Here is a 13,394-nt window from a genome sequence, read left to right as displayed (position 1 = left end):
ATCTTCACCACCCTACGGCTGTTTCCAGTATCCAGATGAAGGCGTTTTTTTTTACCGCTACCAAGGAGTATGTACTAATTATCCTCCAAAGTCACTATAGCTTTATATACTTTTAAGACATGCTCATAATTGAAGTGTATCTATCACTCAACATCAGCTTTAAATCGGAATTTCAAAGTATTTTATTGAAACTATTTTTATACCATTTACCTGGTGAAGCTGGAATCATTATTGTATATGACACAATGGATTTTGAGTGTGGATAATACATTGTGCTTTTTATAGCAGTTTCACAAGCTTGCAGACATATATATCCTATTATTTAATAGAATTGCATAAGTTTTCCTTTCAGACACGCTGTGAGTAGGTGTATACACATACAACCTCCACGTGATTGTCTTCACATGATTTGATGTTGCATGTTATCGTAGTATTGAATAGTCAATGGGGTTTTTAAAATGTTATTAGCATTAGAACTAGTGTGACCCTGGTTACGGTCATGTGATGGGGGCTGTTGTAATTGGTCGAATGCTACTTTGGATATTTTACTCTCTGAATTCTGCATGACTCAGCGCCAAGTTGCGGAATTTTGTCAATCTATATAAATTTCAGTTCCGAATGGGCTGATTCGCTCATCTCTATTCATTAATGTTTTCAGATAGTACCAGAAAGTAAGTAAATAAATAAATAAATTGTGAAATTCACTTTAAAGAAATATTTTTTAGAAAGAGAAGGTGTGTTTTTGGCAGGAATGTTTACAGTCTGTCAACAGCAAGAGTTGCTTAGAAAAATAAAGATTAGAATTAGTATAGTAAACAAATAAAACAGGGTCTGACTATGCACATACTGAGAGACGTACATCTGTTTTTGTTCCATAAAATTAGCTTTTTACTTACACACATGTCCCTATGCAGATTTGATCGCCTCTTACTCATCAGATTCCGTACACCTGGAACGAGGGAGAGAGCGGCGGGTGAGCATAGGTTGAGGACAGTTAGGACATGCATGTAATTGAAGTAGACCTGGCAGCATGCATACATATACCTCTCAGGTGGTGTATCTCTCTCGGGTGCTGGAGGGAGGTACAATGAGGTGTAATGATAATCATCAGCACTAGCCAGGCGCGTCTGATAGGCTGATTACATCTTGACCCCTCCCACTGATAATACATAATTCCTTAATGTTACATTATGTGAAGTTGCGGCCTCTTAATCACATTACTTAATTGATATTTACATTTATATTTGGACTGCATCAGAAATAGATTTTCATTTCATTGTTAAAGGGAAAACAACAGATGTCTGTATTTAATGAAATTTTGCATGGTAAACGAAGCTTTCACATTTATGAATAACACTGTCCAGATAATACTCTCTCTTGTGTACATGACACTTCATTACATTATTATATTGTATACAAATAGGGTAACTTTTGCATTTATTACTAATAGTGTCAAGTTATCTCTATGCTATCTCTACGCTATCACTATGCTATCACTATCATCATCATCATCACCATTTATTTATATAGCGCCACTGATTCCGCAGCGCTGTACAGAGAACTCACTCACATCAGTTCCTGCCCCATTGGAGCTTACAGTCTAAATTCCCTAACATACACACACACACACACAGACAGAGAGAGAGAGACACTAGGGTCAATTTTTAATTGCAGTCAATTAACCTACCAGTATGTTTTTGGAGTGTGGGAGGAAACCAGAGCACCCGGAGGAAACCCACGCAAACACGGGGAGAACATACAAACGCCACACAGATAAGGCCATGGTTCGGGAATTGAACTCATGACCCCAGTGCTGTGAGGCAGAAGTGCTAACCACTGAGCCACCGTGCTATTGTTGTGCGTAAGTAAACACACCTGTTGCTCCTTATGCATATATTGGTGTTGTAGAGCTGGAAGTATTGTGAGATGCACCTAGCAGAGCATAGTAAATGTAAATTTTCATGTGTGCGTCTTTTCCTGCTTATGTCCGGGCTACAAACGTATCCAAATTTACCTGAGCTCCATTGTGTTTACCTGTAGTTTTAAGAGGAAAGAAAATGAATCATTGAATGATAAATATGTATTTAAAAAACAATTAAATGTGTTACTATTTACAAAAGGCTGTGATAATGATGTTTGTAAATGATCAGATGAAAAGAAAATATGAAGCAGGATTATAGGTGCTCATGTTACATTTGGCTCCACCAAGAAATGTATTCTGAATTTTGTGCGGAATATCCAAAATACAACCCGGTCCCAAATGATTACTCAGAGTCCTGTGTTTAGGCTATGCATAGGCTCCCCAATGTCTTCAGCACACCCACCTCTGCTTCTTTGCTCCTGCTCTCTGCGTGCTGTCCAGCAATGTGGTTCAGTGATGGAGTCCAGCGATGTTATCCAGCGATGTTGTCCAGCGATGTTGTCCAGCGATGTTGTCCAGCGATTCTGTCCAGCAATGTTGTCCTGCGATGTTGTGCAGCAATGTTGTCCAGCGATGTTGTCCAGCGATGTGGCCCAGAGTTGGAGTCCAGCAATGTTGTCCAGCAATGTTGTCCTGCGATGTTGTGCAGCGATGTTGTCCAGCGATGTGGCCCAGAGTTGGAGTCCAGCGATGTTGGCAAGCGATGTTGTCCAGCGATGTGGTCCAGCGGTGTGGTCCAGCGATGTGGTCCAGCGTTGGAGTCCAGCGATGTTGTCCAGCGATGTGGTCCAGCGGTGTGGTCCAGCGATGTGGTCCAGCGTTGGAGTCCAGCAATGTTGTCCAGCGATGTGGTCAGCGATGTTGTCCAGCGAAGTTGTCCAGCGATGTTGCCCAGCGATGTCTTCTCATTCCTATCAAACCTAAGTAAGTAACATTTTGAGACTGTGTTGTACCTATAATATTCCTCCCTTCTGAGGATGTGCCGTTACACTCCATATAGGGCATCGGCCCTGCACCTGCTTAGAATAGCCCACGGCAACCAGGACACTTGGCAGAGGGGTGTGCAATTATTATTATACAGACCAGGGTGACAAGTACACAGCTAGCCAAGAAAATCTCATGCTAACTTTAACCACGCACCGTTTAATTAGGGCATAGAGCAACTTAATAAATGTTAATTAATTAGTATATTTGCATATTCAACAATACTCTGTGAAAAGTACAATCAGCGAGAAATGCTCTCGACAGCCCTGAACTTTCTAAAAATAACATTCAGTGTGGGGATGGAACATTAAGTCGCTCGTTTAATTTAATCACTATACATGTAGGATTTCAAGGGACAGGTAACGCTCATTCTCTACAACTTTGTACTAAAATTACTGGTAGCTTAGAGCTCCAATGGCCATTTTCAAAGGACAATGGGACAAACCAAATCATATTTATAAAAAAAAAAAGGTGTACATGATGATGACAGCCTGTGGGGTTTCCAAGAGCAACAAATCAAATTCTAGATATGATTTTTGTAGCGCAGATTTGAACCTGATTTCTGGGAGCAACAAGCCAGTTTTCCCCTTTTATGTGCCTGAATGAATTATAAGATTGGGTTTGTCTTATAACTGACTTCCATTTACCATGTGATTTTTATGTGTTTTAGTATCACTTTACTGATTTAAATGCCACAGTTCCATAGCTGCCAACCGTAGCGAGTTAGGCAGGACAGTCCCGAATATGTTTACAGTATATATGTTCCTCAGAACATTGCGGCCAATTGAATTCCCCCCTTTGTGTTGTCATTGTGGTATGTTCCATGCTGCATTTTCATGTGTTATTACACATTTTTCCACTCTATAGCTGAATAAAATGCATTTTTCAAAACATTTTTCAAATACAGTACAATAAAAGTTCCATTGTATAGGTTAGATGAAAAAATACGGGCTCGTTCGACTTTGTTTTACAATACCTCACCCATCGCATCTTCATTCCAAATGTTTGTTGTATAACTGGCTCAGCTATTTTTGGTGTTGATCTGTCTATATCTATATATTTTTCTAATTTTTTTGTTCTACTTGTTAGAAATAATAGGGTTCATTACTAACATTGCATTTTTGCGCAAAATTTGTACTGGATCTCAGCGACCAATCAGATACTTGCTTACATTTTCTAACTCTCACTGCACAAATAAAAGCTAGTTTCTGATTGGATGCTGTGGTTCAGTGCACATCGATGTTAGTACTTGAGCCCTGACCCACTTTATGATCGCAGTCGTTCCCAGCACATGTGTTACCTGCTAAAAATGACGTCTTACATTTAACTGTTCAAAATGTAATGGAAAAATATCAGCATAATACAAACTAAGCTGATTTTAAAAAAAAAAGTAAATGTAACATTGTAGAAAAAATATAATCAAAACATAAGGTAAAAGAGAGGGGGGAATACAATGTACAAAATTGAATAGAGTCACTTTGCTGCAGAAGCCACTCATGATGATTACATCACTATAGACTGGGCATGACCAAACTGTGGCTCTAAAGGAAACTACAAGTCCCAGTATACTCTGCCAGCTAAAGATTGGCTATCAGCCAGCAAAGCATGCTGGGGCTTGTAGTTTCACAACACCTGGAGGGCCACAGGCTAGGCAGGCCTGCTATAGACCCACCGTGATGCACTTTATGTATGAAAACTGCAGTAGGAACATTCATTTAGTAGTAACAATAGATTCCTATAATTGTTTAAATGTATCTGGCACCTTAGGAAAACAAATGGGATAATTCTCTATCATTGCATCTAGTGGTCCAAGCCAACCAATCAGATCCTTGTTTTTATTGTCTAACTTGCACTACACCAATGAAAGCTAATTGTTGGTTGGTTGCTATGGTGTAGTGGAGGTTTTGCACCTAAATGTTAGTAGAAGTGAACTTTCATAAACTGAACAAACTTTCAGGTCTATCTACTAAAGTAAATATGCAATAAAGGCCTACTCTCCCGGGACATCAGGGAGACTCCCAAATTTCGGGGAGAGCCCTCTTACCAGATCCAGCCTCTCTTTTCTGTGAATTGAGCGGGGCCTTGAGGAAGCAGTTGGGGTCAATGCACAAGGACGCGATTTCTGTCATTACACAGCAGAGGGGGGTCTCCAAAAAGTTGGTAAGTATGTGGATAATATCAATGATCCTGACCACGCCATCATCCAAAAATAATATGAAAATCACTAACCCTTTGCAAAAATGCATCTTAGCAATGATATTTCAATAAACTAAATACACTGAGAATTACATTTAACACACATTTGTTTTTTAAACCCACTATATTTTAACATATACAGCAATTATGGCAAATTTTATACTGATTCTTCTATACTTGTATTTATTATTGACAAATTATACCCATAAGAAGCTATACAAATACCTATTGTCACCTATTAACACATATATGTATCATATATAACAAGGTTATATTTTTACTGTAATGTCTCTTGAATAGAGAAATGACACAGAGGCGACACAGAGTTTCAAACACAGAGATTCCTAAATCTGTATGTGGTAAAAGAGGAATAAACCTTGGTAGGAACTGAGTCAGTGATGTAATATAGCTGATGTGACAGCATTGCAATCACTAACGCCCAACAACATAACCAAGGTCCTTGTCACATGACTAGTGATTCAACCAATCACAACACAGACCATTGTAACACTAGTCACTGCATTGTCAGTTGTGTAACAATAACCTGCATTACTGGATGTTGGTGAGTAAGCTCAGGATTGTGAAGGAAGATTCCAAATGCAAAATATTTAGTAGAATGGCAGCTATTACAAGGGAAAATGCAGTATATTTTTTGACATATGTTTATCATACAGATAATATACACAGAAATATGATACATATGAATCCTGCCCTAGGATAACCTACAAAGTACATTGTAAAATAAATGTATTGTTTGAATGAAAGGGGTCCGCCAGCACCACCTGGTGGTCATAAGGGATTCTGCAGTTTGTTTCTTTTTTTAAACTTGATTTTTTTTTGGGGGGGGGGGGGGAATATAATTTTTTTTGGGCAGTATTTCTAGAACACATACCCTTAAAAGATACTTCCACTTTGGTGACTTATCTAGCACTTACCTCAACCTTAGCATCTTCGCAGCTAGCCCTGGTTACATGTGACAAACCCAACATTATTGGGTTTGAACTAAGCATTGTGAATATAGCATATTTGCTATGCTCAATTAAAACTTTGATGATGCTGCAGTGGAGGCTGACTGAAGATAGAAGACTACATACACCCTGCCCCCTAAACATGGATATGCTGCATTAAAAGTAAGTGCTAGATATGGTCTATGAGATAGTGCAGTGTTGGCTAACCTGTGACACTCCAGGTGTTGTGAAACTACAAGTCCCAGCATACCCTTCCAGCAATAAGCTGCTATATATAGGCAAAGCATGCTTGGACTTGTAGTTTCACAACACCTTGAGTGTCACAGGTTAGCCAACACTGAGTGTATCTAAGATGTGAATGAGGTCTCTGTACAGTGTTGCGGAATCAGTGGCGCTATATAAATAAATGGGGATGATGATGATTGTACATAAAATAACAGTTATTTGACCTCTAAAAAAATCCACCAATCCATGCGGTTTTTGCATAATTGTGTCTCAATTTATATAAAGAAAAAACTGACAAAATACTGACAAAAAATTTCCATGAACCAGAAGTTGAAAATTGAATATAGAGCCACCTACTCCTCTGTGTAGCAGTCTGAAGGTTGGGAAGTCATGAGGAGACAAATGGTTTGACAACTTTCGAGTTGTTATGAATTTCAAACTTTTGCAAATTGGCAAATCAGTTTTGGAAGAAAGAAATATAAAATAACGTCTATTTAAAAAGTAAAAAAATAACAAATTGACAATTATAACTAGAGATGGGCGGGTCCGGTTCTCCGAGAACCGAACCCACCCGAACTTTGGGTATCCGAGTACCGAGCTGAGCAGCTCGGTACTCTCCCGCCCATTCCGAATCCAAATCGAGGCCGAACGTCATTGTGACGTCGTCGGATCTCGGGGCTCGGTTCTCGCGATACTTCAACTTTATAAATACACGCCTCCACAGCAATCCATCGCCATTTGACAGAGGGAGAGAGCAGGGTGTAGTCATAGGCTAATTAGAGCAGGGACAGAGAATACAATATTGTTCTTGCAATTGCTCTAACCAAAATCGCTAGTGCAGAGAGGAGGATAGAGGTTTATTATTTTTTCTTCATATTTGGCACTCCCCAGCGCTTTTGGGGTGTCCCCCATAATTGTGCATTAATATTTCTGGCTGTCAAAAGTCATATCTGTCAGCAGTATCTACTAAATAATTTTTTAGCACTCCTCAGTGCTTTTGGGGTGTCCTCCCTAATTGTGCATTAATATTTCTGGCTGTCAAAAGTCATATCTGTCAGCAGTATCTACTAAATAATTTTTAGCACTCCTCAGTGCTTTTGGGGTGTCCTCCCTAATTGTGCATTAATATTTCTGGCTGTCAAAAGTCATATCTGTCAGCAGTATCTACTAAATAATTTTTAGCACTCGTCAGTGCTTTTGGGGTGTCCTCCCTAATTGTGCATTAATATTTCTGGCTGTCAAAAGTCATATCTGTCAGCAGTATCTACTAAATAATTTTTAGCACTCCTCAGTGCTTTTGGGGTGTCCTCCCTAATTGTGCATTAATATTTCTGGCTGTCAAAAGTCATATCTGTCAGCAGTATCTACTAAATAATTTTTAGCACTCCTCAGTGCTTTTGGGGTGTCCTCCCTAATTGTGCATTAATATTTCTGGCTGTCAAAAGTCATATCTGTCAGCAGTATCTACTAAATAATTTTTAGCACTCCTCAGTGCTTTTGGGGTGTCCTCCCTAATTGTGCATTAATATTTCTGGCTGTCAAAAGTCATATCTGTCAGCAGTATCTACTAAATAATTTTTAGCACTCCTCAGTGCTTTTGGGGTGTCCTCCCTAATTGTGCATTAATATTTCTGGCTGTCAAAAGTCATAACTGTCAGCAGTATCTACTAAATAATTTTTAGCACTCCCCAGTGGTTTGCGCTCAGAATGGATTAAAAGCAGTCCACATATGATCTGAATGAGCAACCAGGTTCTGTCACCAGTCCTGATGTTAGTGTTCCCAGTACGTCATCTGGCCAAGGCGATGTCAAACAACAGAGTGTTTTCAAATTAGTGCAAAAAACAAAAACCCAAAAAATTTTTACTGTATTGAAGCGAAAAAGAAGTGTAACTGAGCAAAAGTTAAGTGACGATAAAAAAAAAATTGCAAGCATGCCATTCTACACACGCAGTGGCAAAGAGAGAATGAGGCCTTCACCTTTGGCTATTAGTGGCAGATCCCAAAAAGTTACCCAGCCTACAATTGGTGCACAACTACTGTTACGCGTCAAAGCCGAGCTGCAAGATAACAGTGAGGCATTACAGGAGAATATTTGCTCTGATTCACAAATGACAACAATCCCTGTGGAGAGTCCATCCAACAGTGGGATGTCTAATCGTGAGCATTCTGCTGATGTGTGCCTTAATAGCCCGAGTGTAGCCGGTGATACCCAAATTGAGGATGCCACTTTGGAATTAGAAGAGGATGAGGGGGAGATTTGTGTAGGCGATGAGGGCGCTAATGAGGATGTTGATGAGGATGAGGTTGTTTGTGTAAGTCCTGCACCAGTGGCAGCAGTTCTGGCACGTGACAAGAAAAAGGCCATTGTCATGCCTGGGCATAAAACAAAAAAATCCACTTCTTATGTGTGGAATTATTTCTACCCAAATCCAGACAACAATTGTATAGCCATTTGTAGTGTATGTGAAGCCACAGTCAGTCGAGGGAGGGACCTTAACCATCTTGGAACCTCGTCTATGTTACGCCATTTAACGAGAGTTCATGGCAAAGTGTTGGGAAAAGCTGAAAGTTCTTCCCAAAAGAATACAAGCACTCCCTCATCAGCTAAGACCCTCCGCTCACCGACATACCGACGGCTACAAAATACACCCACCACACCATCCTCATCAATATCCTCAGTAGTGCTCGGAGTTAGCCCGGCATCCCACTTAAGGCTGGATGACTTCGGCACTATTATTGATTCCTCTGAAGAAAGCGTTAGTCCTGCTGCTGCTGTTGCTGCTGCTGGGGGTGAATCGTCATCCCAGAGGCAGGTTAATAAAATAAGCAGTCCTACATTTCAGCAATTAACTGTGAAACAATCATTTGCGAGGGGAAGCAAATATGACAGCAGTCACCCAGTCGCCAAGCGAATCACAGACGCCATGGCTGCAATGTTAGTGTTAGATCTGCGTCCAATCTCCACAATAAACGCAGCTGGTTTTTCACAGTTAATTGAGGTTTTGTGTCCGCGTTACAGAATTCCATCGCGACACCATTTCTCCCGTAAAGCTATTCCACAACTATACCAAAAAGTGTATAAAAATGTAGAGATTGCGCTGAAAAATGCCATTCTGCCCACTGTTCACTTAACCACAGATATGTGGACAAGTGGAAGTGGCCAAACCAAAGACTATATGACTGTGACAGCCCACTGGGTTGGTCATTCACCTTCACCAGCAGGAACAGCAGCAGCATGTACACCACTACGTAACATTTGTCACAGGCAGGCCACTCTTTGTATCACCGGCTTCACTAACAGGCATACGGCTGACAATTTGTTACGCAAACTGAGAGATGTGATTGATGCATGGCTTATACCACTCGGACTCTCCCCAGGGTATGTCATTTCAGATAACGCCAACAATATAGTGCGAGCATTACAGCTGGGTGATTTCCAACATATTCCCTGTTTTGCTCACATCATCAACTTGGTGGTGCAGAGCTTCCTACAAAATAACCGTGAGGTGCAGGAAATGCTTTCGGTGGCCCGTAAAATTTCAGGCCATTTCAGGCATTCAGCCACAGCATGTAGGAGATTACAGCAACTCCAAGAGCAGTTTAACTTGCCCTGCCACCAACTTAAGCAAGAGGTGGTAACTCGGTGGAATTCCACCCTGTACATGCTTCAGAGGATGGAGGAACAGCGCAAAGCCATCCAAGCATATTGCACAAGTCATGACATTGGGAAAGGAGGGGGGATGTATTTCACTCTTGCACAGTGGGGAATCCTTTCAGTGCTGTGCAAGGTGCTGAAACCATTTGAAGTTGTGACATGTGAGGCCAGTGCAGACTCTGCTAGTTTGAGCCAAGTCATTCCTTTAATTAGACTATTGGAAAAGCAGCTTGAGAAAATGAAGGAGGAGCTGAAAGCAAGCAATTCAGCAGAGTATGTTGGCCTTGTCGATCAAGTACTTAATTCGCTTCACAATGATCCTCGAGTTATTAAGATCTTGAACTCGGATCAGTACGTTTTGGCCACTGTGCTTGATCCAAGGTTTAAAACCTACATTGAGTCTTTACTTGTAAATGAGCGAGATGTGAACTTTTGCAAGGAGCTATTGCTCAGCAAGTTGGCCGCTGAACTGGGCCTCGGCTTGACGACGTGTCCTCCTTCACTTTCTCAAGCTGTTGCTCGTAAAAAATTAAATTTCCAAAAAAGAAGCAGGGAAGAAGCAGGGGGCAGACCAGAACAATTTAACATCTGGGCTGGTTTGAAGGATTTTTCAAAAAAATGTGTCACTTTGCCCATAACTCCATCCAATATGAGTATAAACATGCAAAGGATGGTGGAGGATTACTTTCAAGAGGTAGTTGATATGGAAATGTCAGACAGTCCCTTTCCTTACTGGGAAGAAAAGCAGGCCATTTGGAAACCCATGTACAAACTTGCTTTGCAATACCTAAGCTGCCCACCCTCCAGTGTGTACTCTGAACGAGTGTTCAGCACAGCAGGGAACTTAGTCAGTGATCGCCGTAGAAGGTTACTTCCCAATAATGTGGAGAAAATGATGTTTATAAAAATGAACTACATCTTCCACGAGGAAGGCCTTCACCATCCAAGACATCCAAGCACTGACTGTTCTCTAATGGCGGATTCAAGCAGCGATGAATTGATAGTCTGTGATGATGACGTACACACTGATGAGGGTGAGGATTAAGCTGAAGATGATGCCGATAACATCTTTTTAAAACTTTCTATGTAAGTGTAGGGTGCAATCTACCCCCAAAGAGGAAAGGGACTTGTGGCATTTCCATATCACATACCATCTTGAAAGGCTGCTGTTAGGGCAATTTATCCTTAAGGGTAGGGTGTCATAGACAGAGTGACCCTAAACTGGCTTTGTCCATTTTTCATAATATTGTACAGTCTATAATGGCTGAATTTTTGGGTATTTTATACAAGTGGAGGGGGGCCTAGAGAGACAGAAACCAAACTGGCTTTCTCCATGTCAATTAATATTGTACAGTTTATAATGGCTGAATTTTTTGGTATTTTATACAAGTGGAGGAGGGCCTTGAGAGACAGAAACCAAACTGGCTTTTTCCATTTCTTTACATATTTAACTATAAGTGTAGGGTGTAATATACATCCAAAGACGATGGCTGCATTGCCAATATGCATAGATGGAGAGGAAGACAATCTGTTTTGTGTGTAGAATAGGCCTACCAACGAAGAATTAAACTGTTTTTTTGGATGATTTATTACCTCAACAATTAGATTACTTGTCTCTAAAACAGTTGGAGCACTAAATTGGGTTAATTTAGGCCCAAAAACATGGATTTTCCAAAAAAATAGCAAAACAAAACCAACCAAAACCAAAACCAAAACCAAAACACGCAATGGCGGTTTTGCAAAACCAAAACCAAAACCAAAACACGACGGTAATCCAGATCCAAAACCGAATCCAAAACCAAAACACGGGGGTCAGTGACCATCTCTAATTATAACCATAAATTTTTTTATTTTTTTTTAAAGGCTTCTTTTGTTTGAACCACTGATCAAAGATTAGTAAATGGATGCACATTTTATTTATTCCTTGAGAGATAAAAGCCATCTTTGTATAACTGGCAAACTGCATCGCGCCTACGTCACTCGTCTTTCAATAGACACAATAAAGTTAAATGACTCTTTTGTTGTGTAACATATTGCCTGATAAAGAGTCGGGGGTCACAATTTATGTCATGTGACATTACTTTGATCATATTAATGCATAAAGTCTAAAAGGAATATCACTCAGTTTTTTATATGTCAAATTTCAGTCTACTTTCATCTGTAGCGCGGGAAGACCTCTAAGTGGGGAATTAAAATCAAATGTTTGTCTCCGCTCATTTCTGGGTAACCCGGAACTATGTGGGGTGCCAGGTAAACCCTGTGATGTCACATCGCCGCGGAGTGCGTTCCGAAGGCACATAACAGCGAATTGAATTTCCCCTAAGGCTGCATAAAGAAGCTTCACCATCAGGTGCCTGACCACTAGGGGGAGCTATGCCCTGCTATTAATAGGGACTGAAGGTGATGAGCCACCATCAAACTGTTGGACAACGGGAGGTGAAAGATTTATAAAAAGTAAAAAAAAGTCCATGCACATCTTAGAGGCTAAATACTGAAATTGATAACTTAGGCATACACAATGACAGACATTCTGGACCTGATTCAGCATGGTGGCTAAGTGGTTAGCACTTCTGCCTTACAGGACTGGGGTCATGAGTTCAATTCCTGACCATGGCCTTATCTGTGAGGAGTTTGTATGTTCTCCCCATGTTTGCGTGGGTTTCCTCCTGGTGCTCCGGTTTCCTCCCCCACTCCAAAACCATACCGGCAGGATAATTGTCTGCTTTCAAATTGGCTCTCTGTCTGTGTGTGTCTGTGTGTGTGTTAGGGAAGTTAGACTGTAAGCTCCAATGGGGCAGGGACTGATGTGATTTAGTTCTCTGTACAGCGCTGTCGAGTTAGTGGCGCTATATAAATAAATGGTAATAATAATTCATTAAGCAGAGCAAAGCAAAAAAAGGAGTACATTTGATCCTACACAAAACCATGTTACAATACAAGAGGTGCAAATTAGTTTATTATTTTGCACATAAGATAAATACTGGCTGTTTTTTCATGTAGCACACAAATACTTGATAGCTTTATTTTTGCGCTGAAATGTAAAGTTGATCTAGAACATGCCCTACCCCAACTATAAATCCCCACTTTTTAAATTTACCTCCCCCTCCAATGCAACATGGTTTTGCCAAGGTACAAAGTTACTCATTTTTTTTGCCTCACTTTCCTTAATGAATCAGACCCTCTGTGTGTCTCTTCATAAATAGGGGGCCAGTTTTGTGCAGTTTTCACACATTATTTGCTCATCGTTTATAACATTGTTTTTCTTAAAACTAGTGCAGAGAACTGTGTCCTGCAAACTCAGCTCTTTAAGTAATTTTGAACTCAGACAGAGAGCGATTATTTACCAACTCAATGTAATGTTGATTTTAGAACAGACAGAGATATTATAAGTATTTGTATATTCTTAAGTATACTTTGTAATGTTTGTCGTAGAAGCTATATATG

The sequence above is a fragment of the Mixophyes fleayi genome, chromosome 3, assembly GCF_038048845.1.
Source record: "Mixophyes fleayi isolate aMixFle1 chromosome 3, aMixFle1.hap1, whole genome shotgun sequence".
NCBI lineage: Eukaryota > Metazoa > Chordata > Amphibia > Anura > Limnodynastidae > Mixophyes > Mixophyes fleayi.
Note: the sequence above shows the minus strand (reverse complement) of the source record.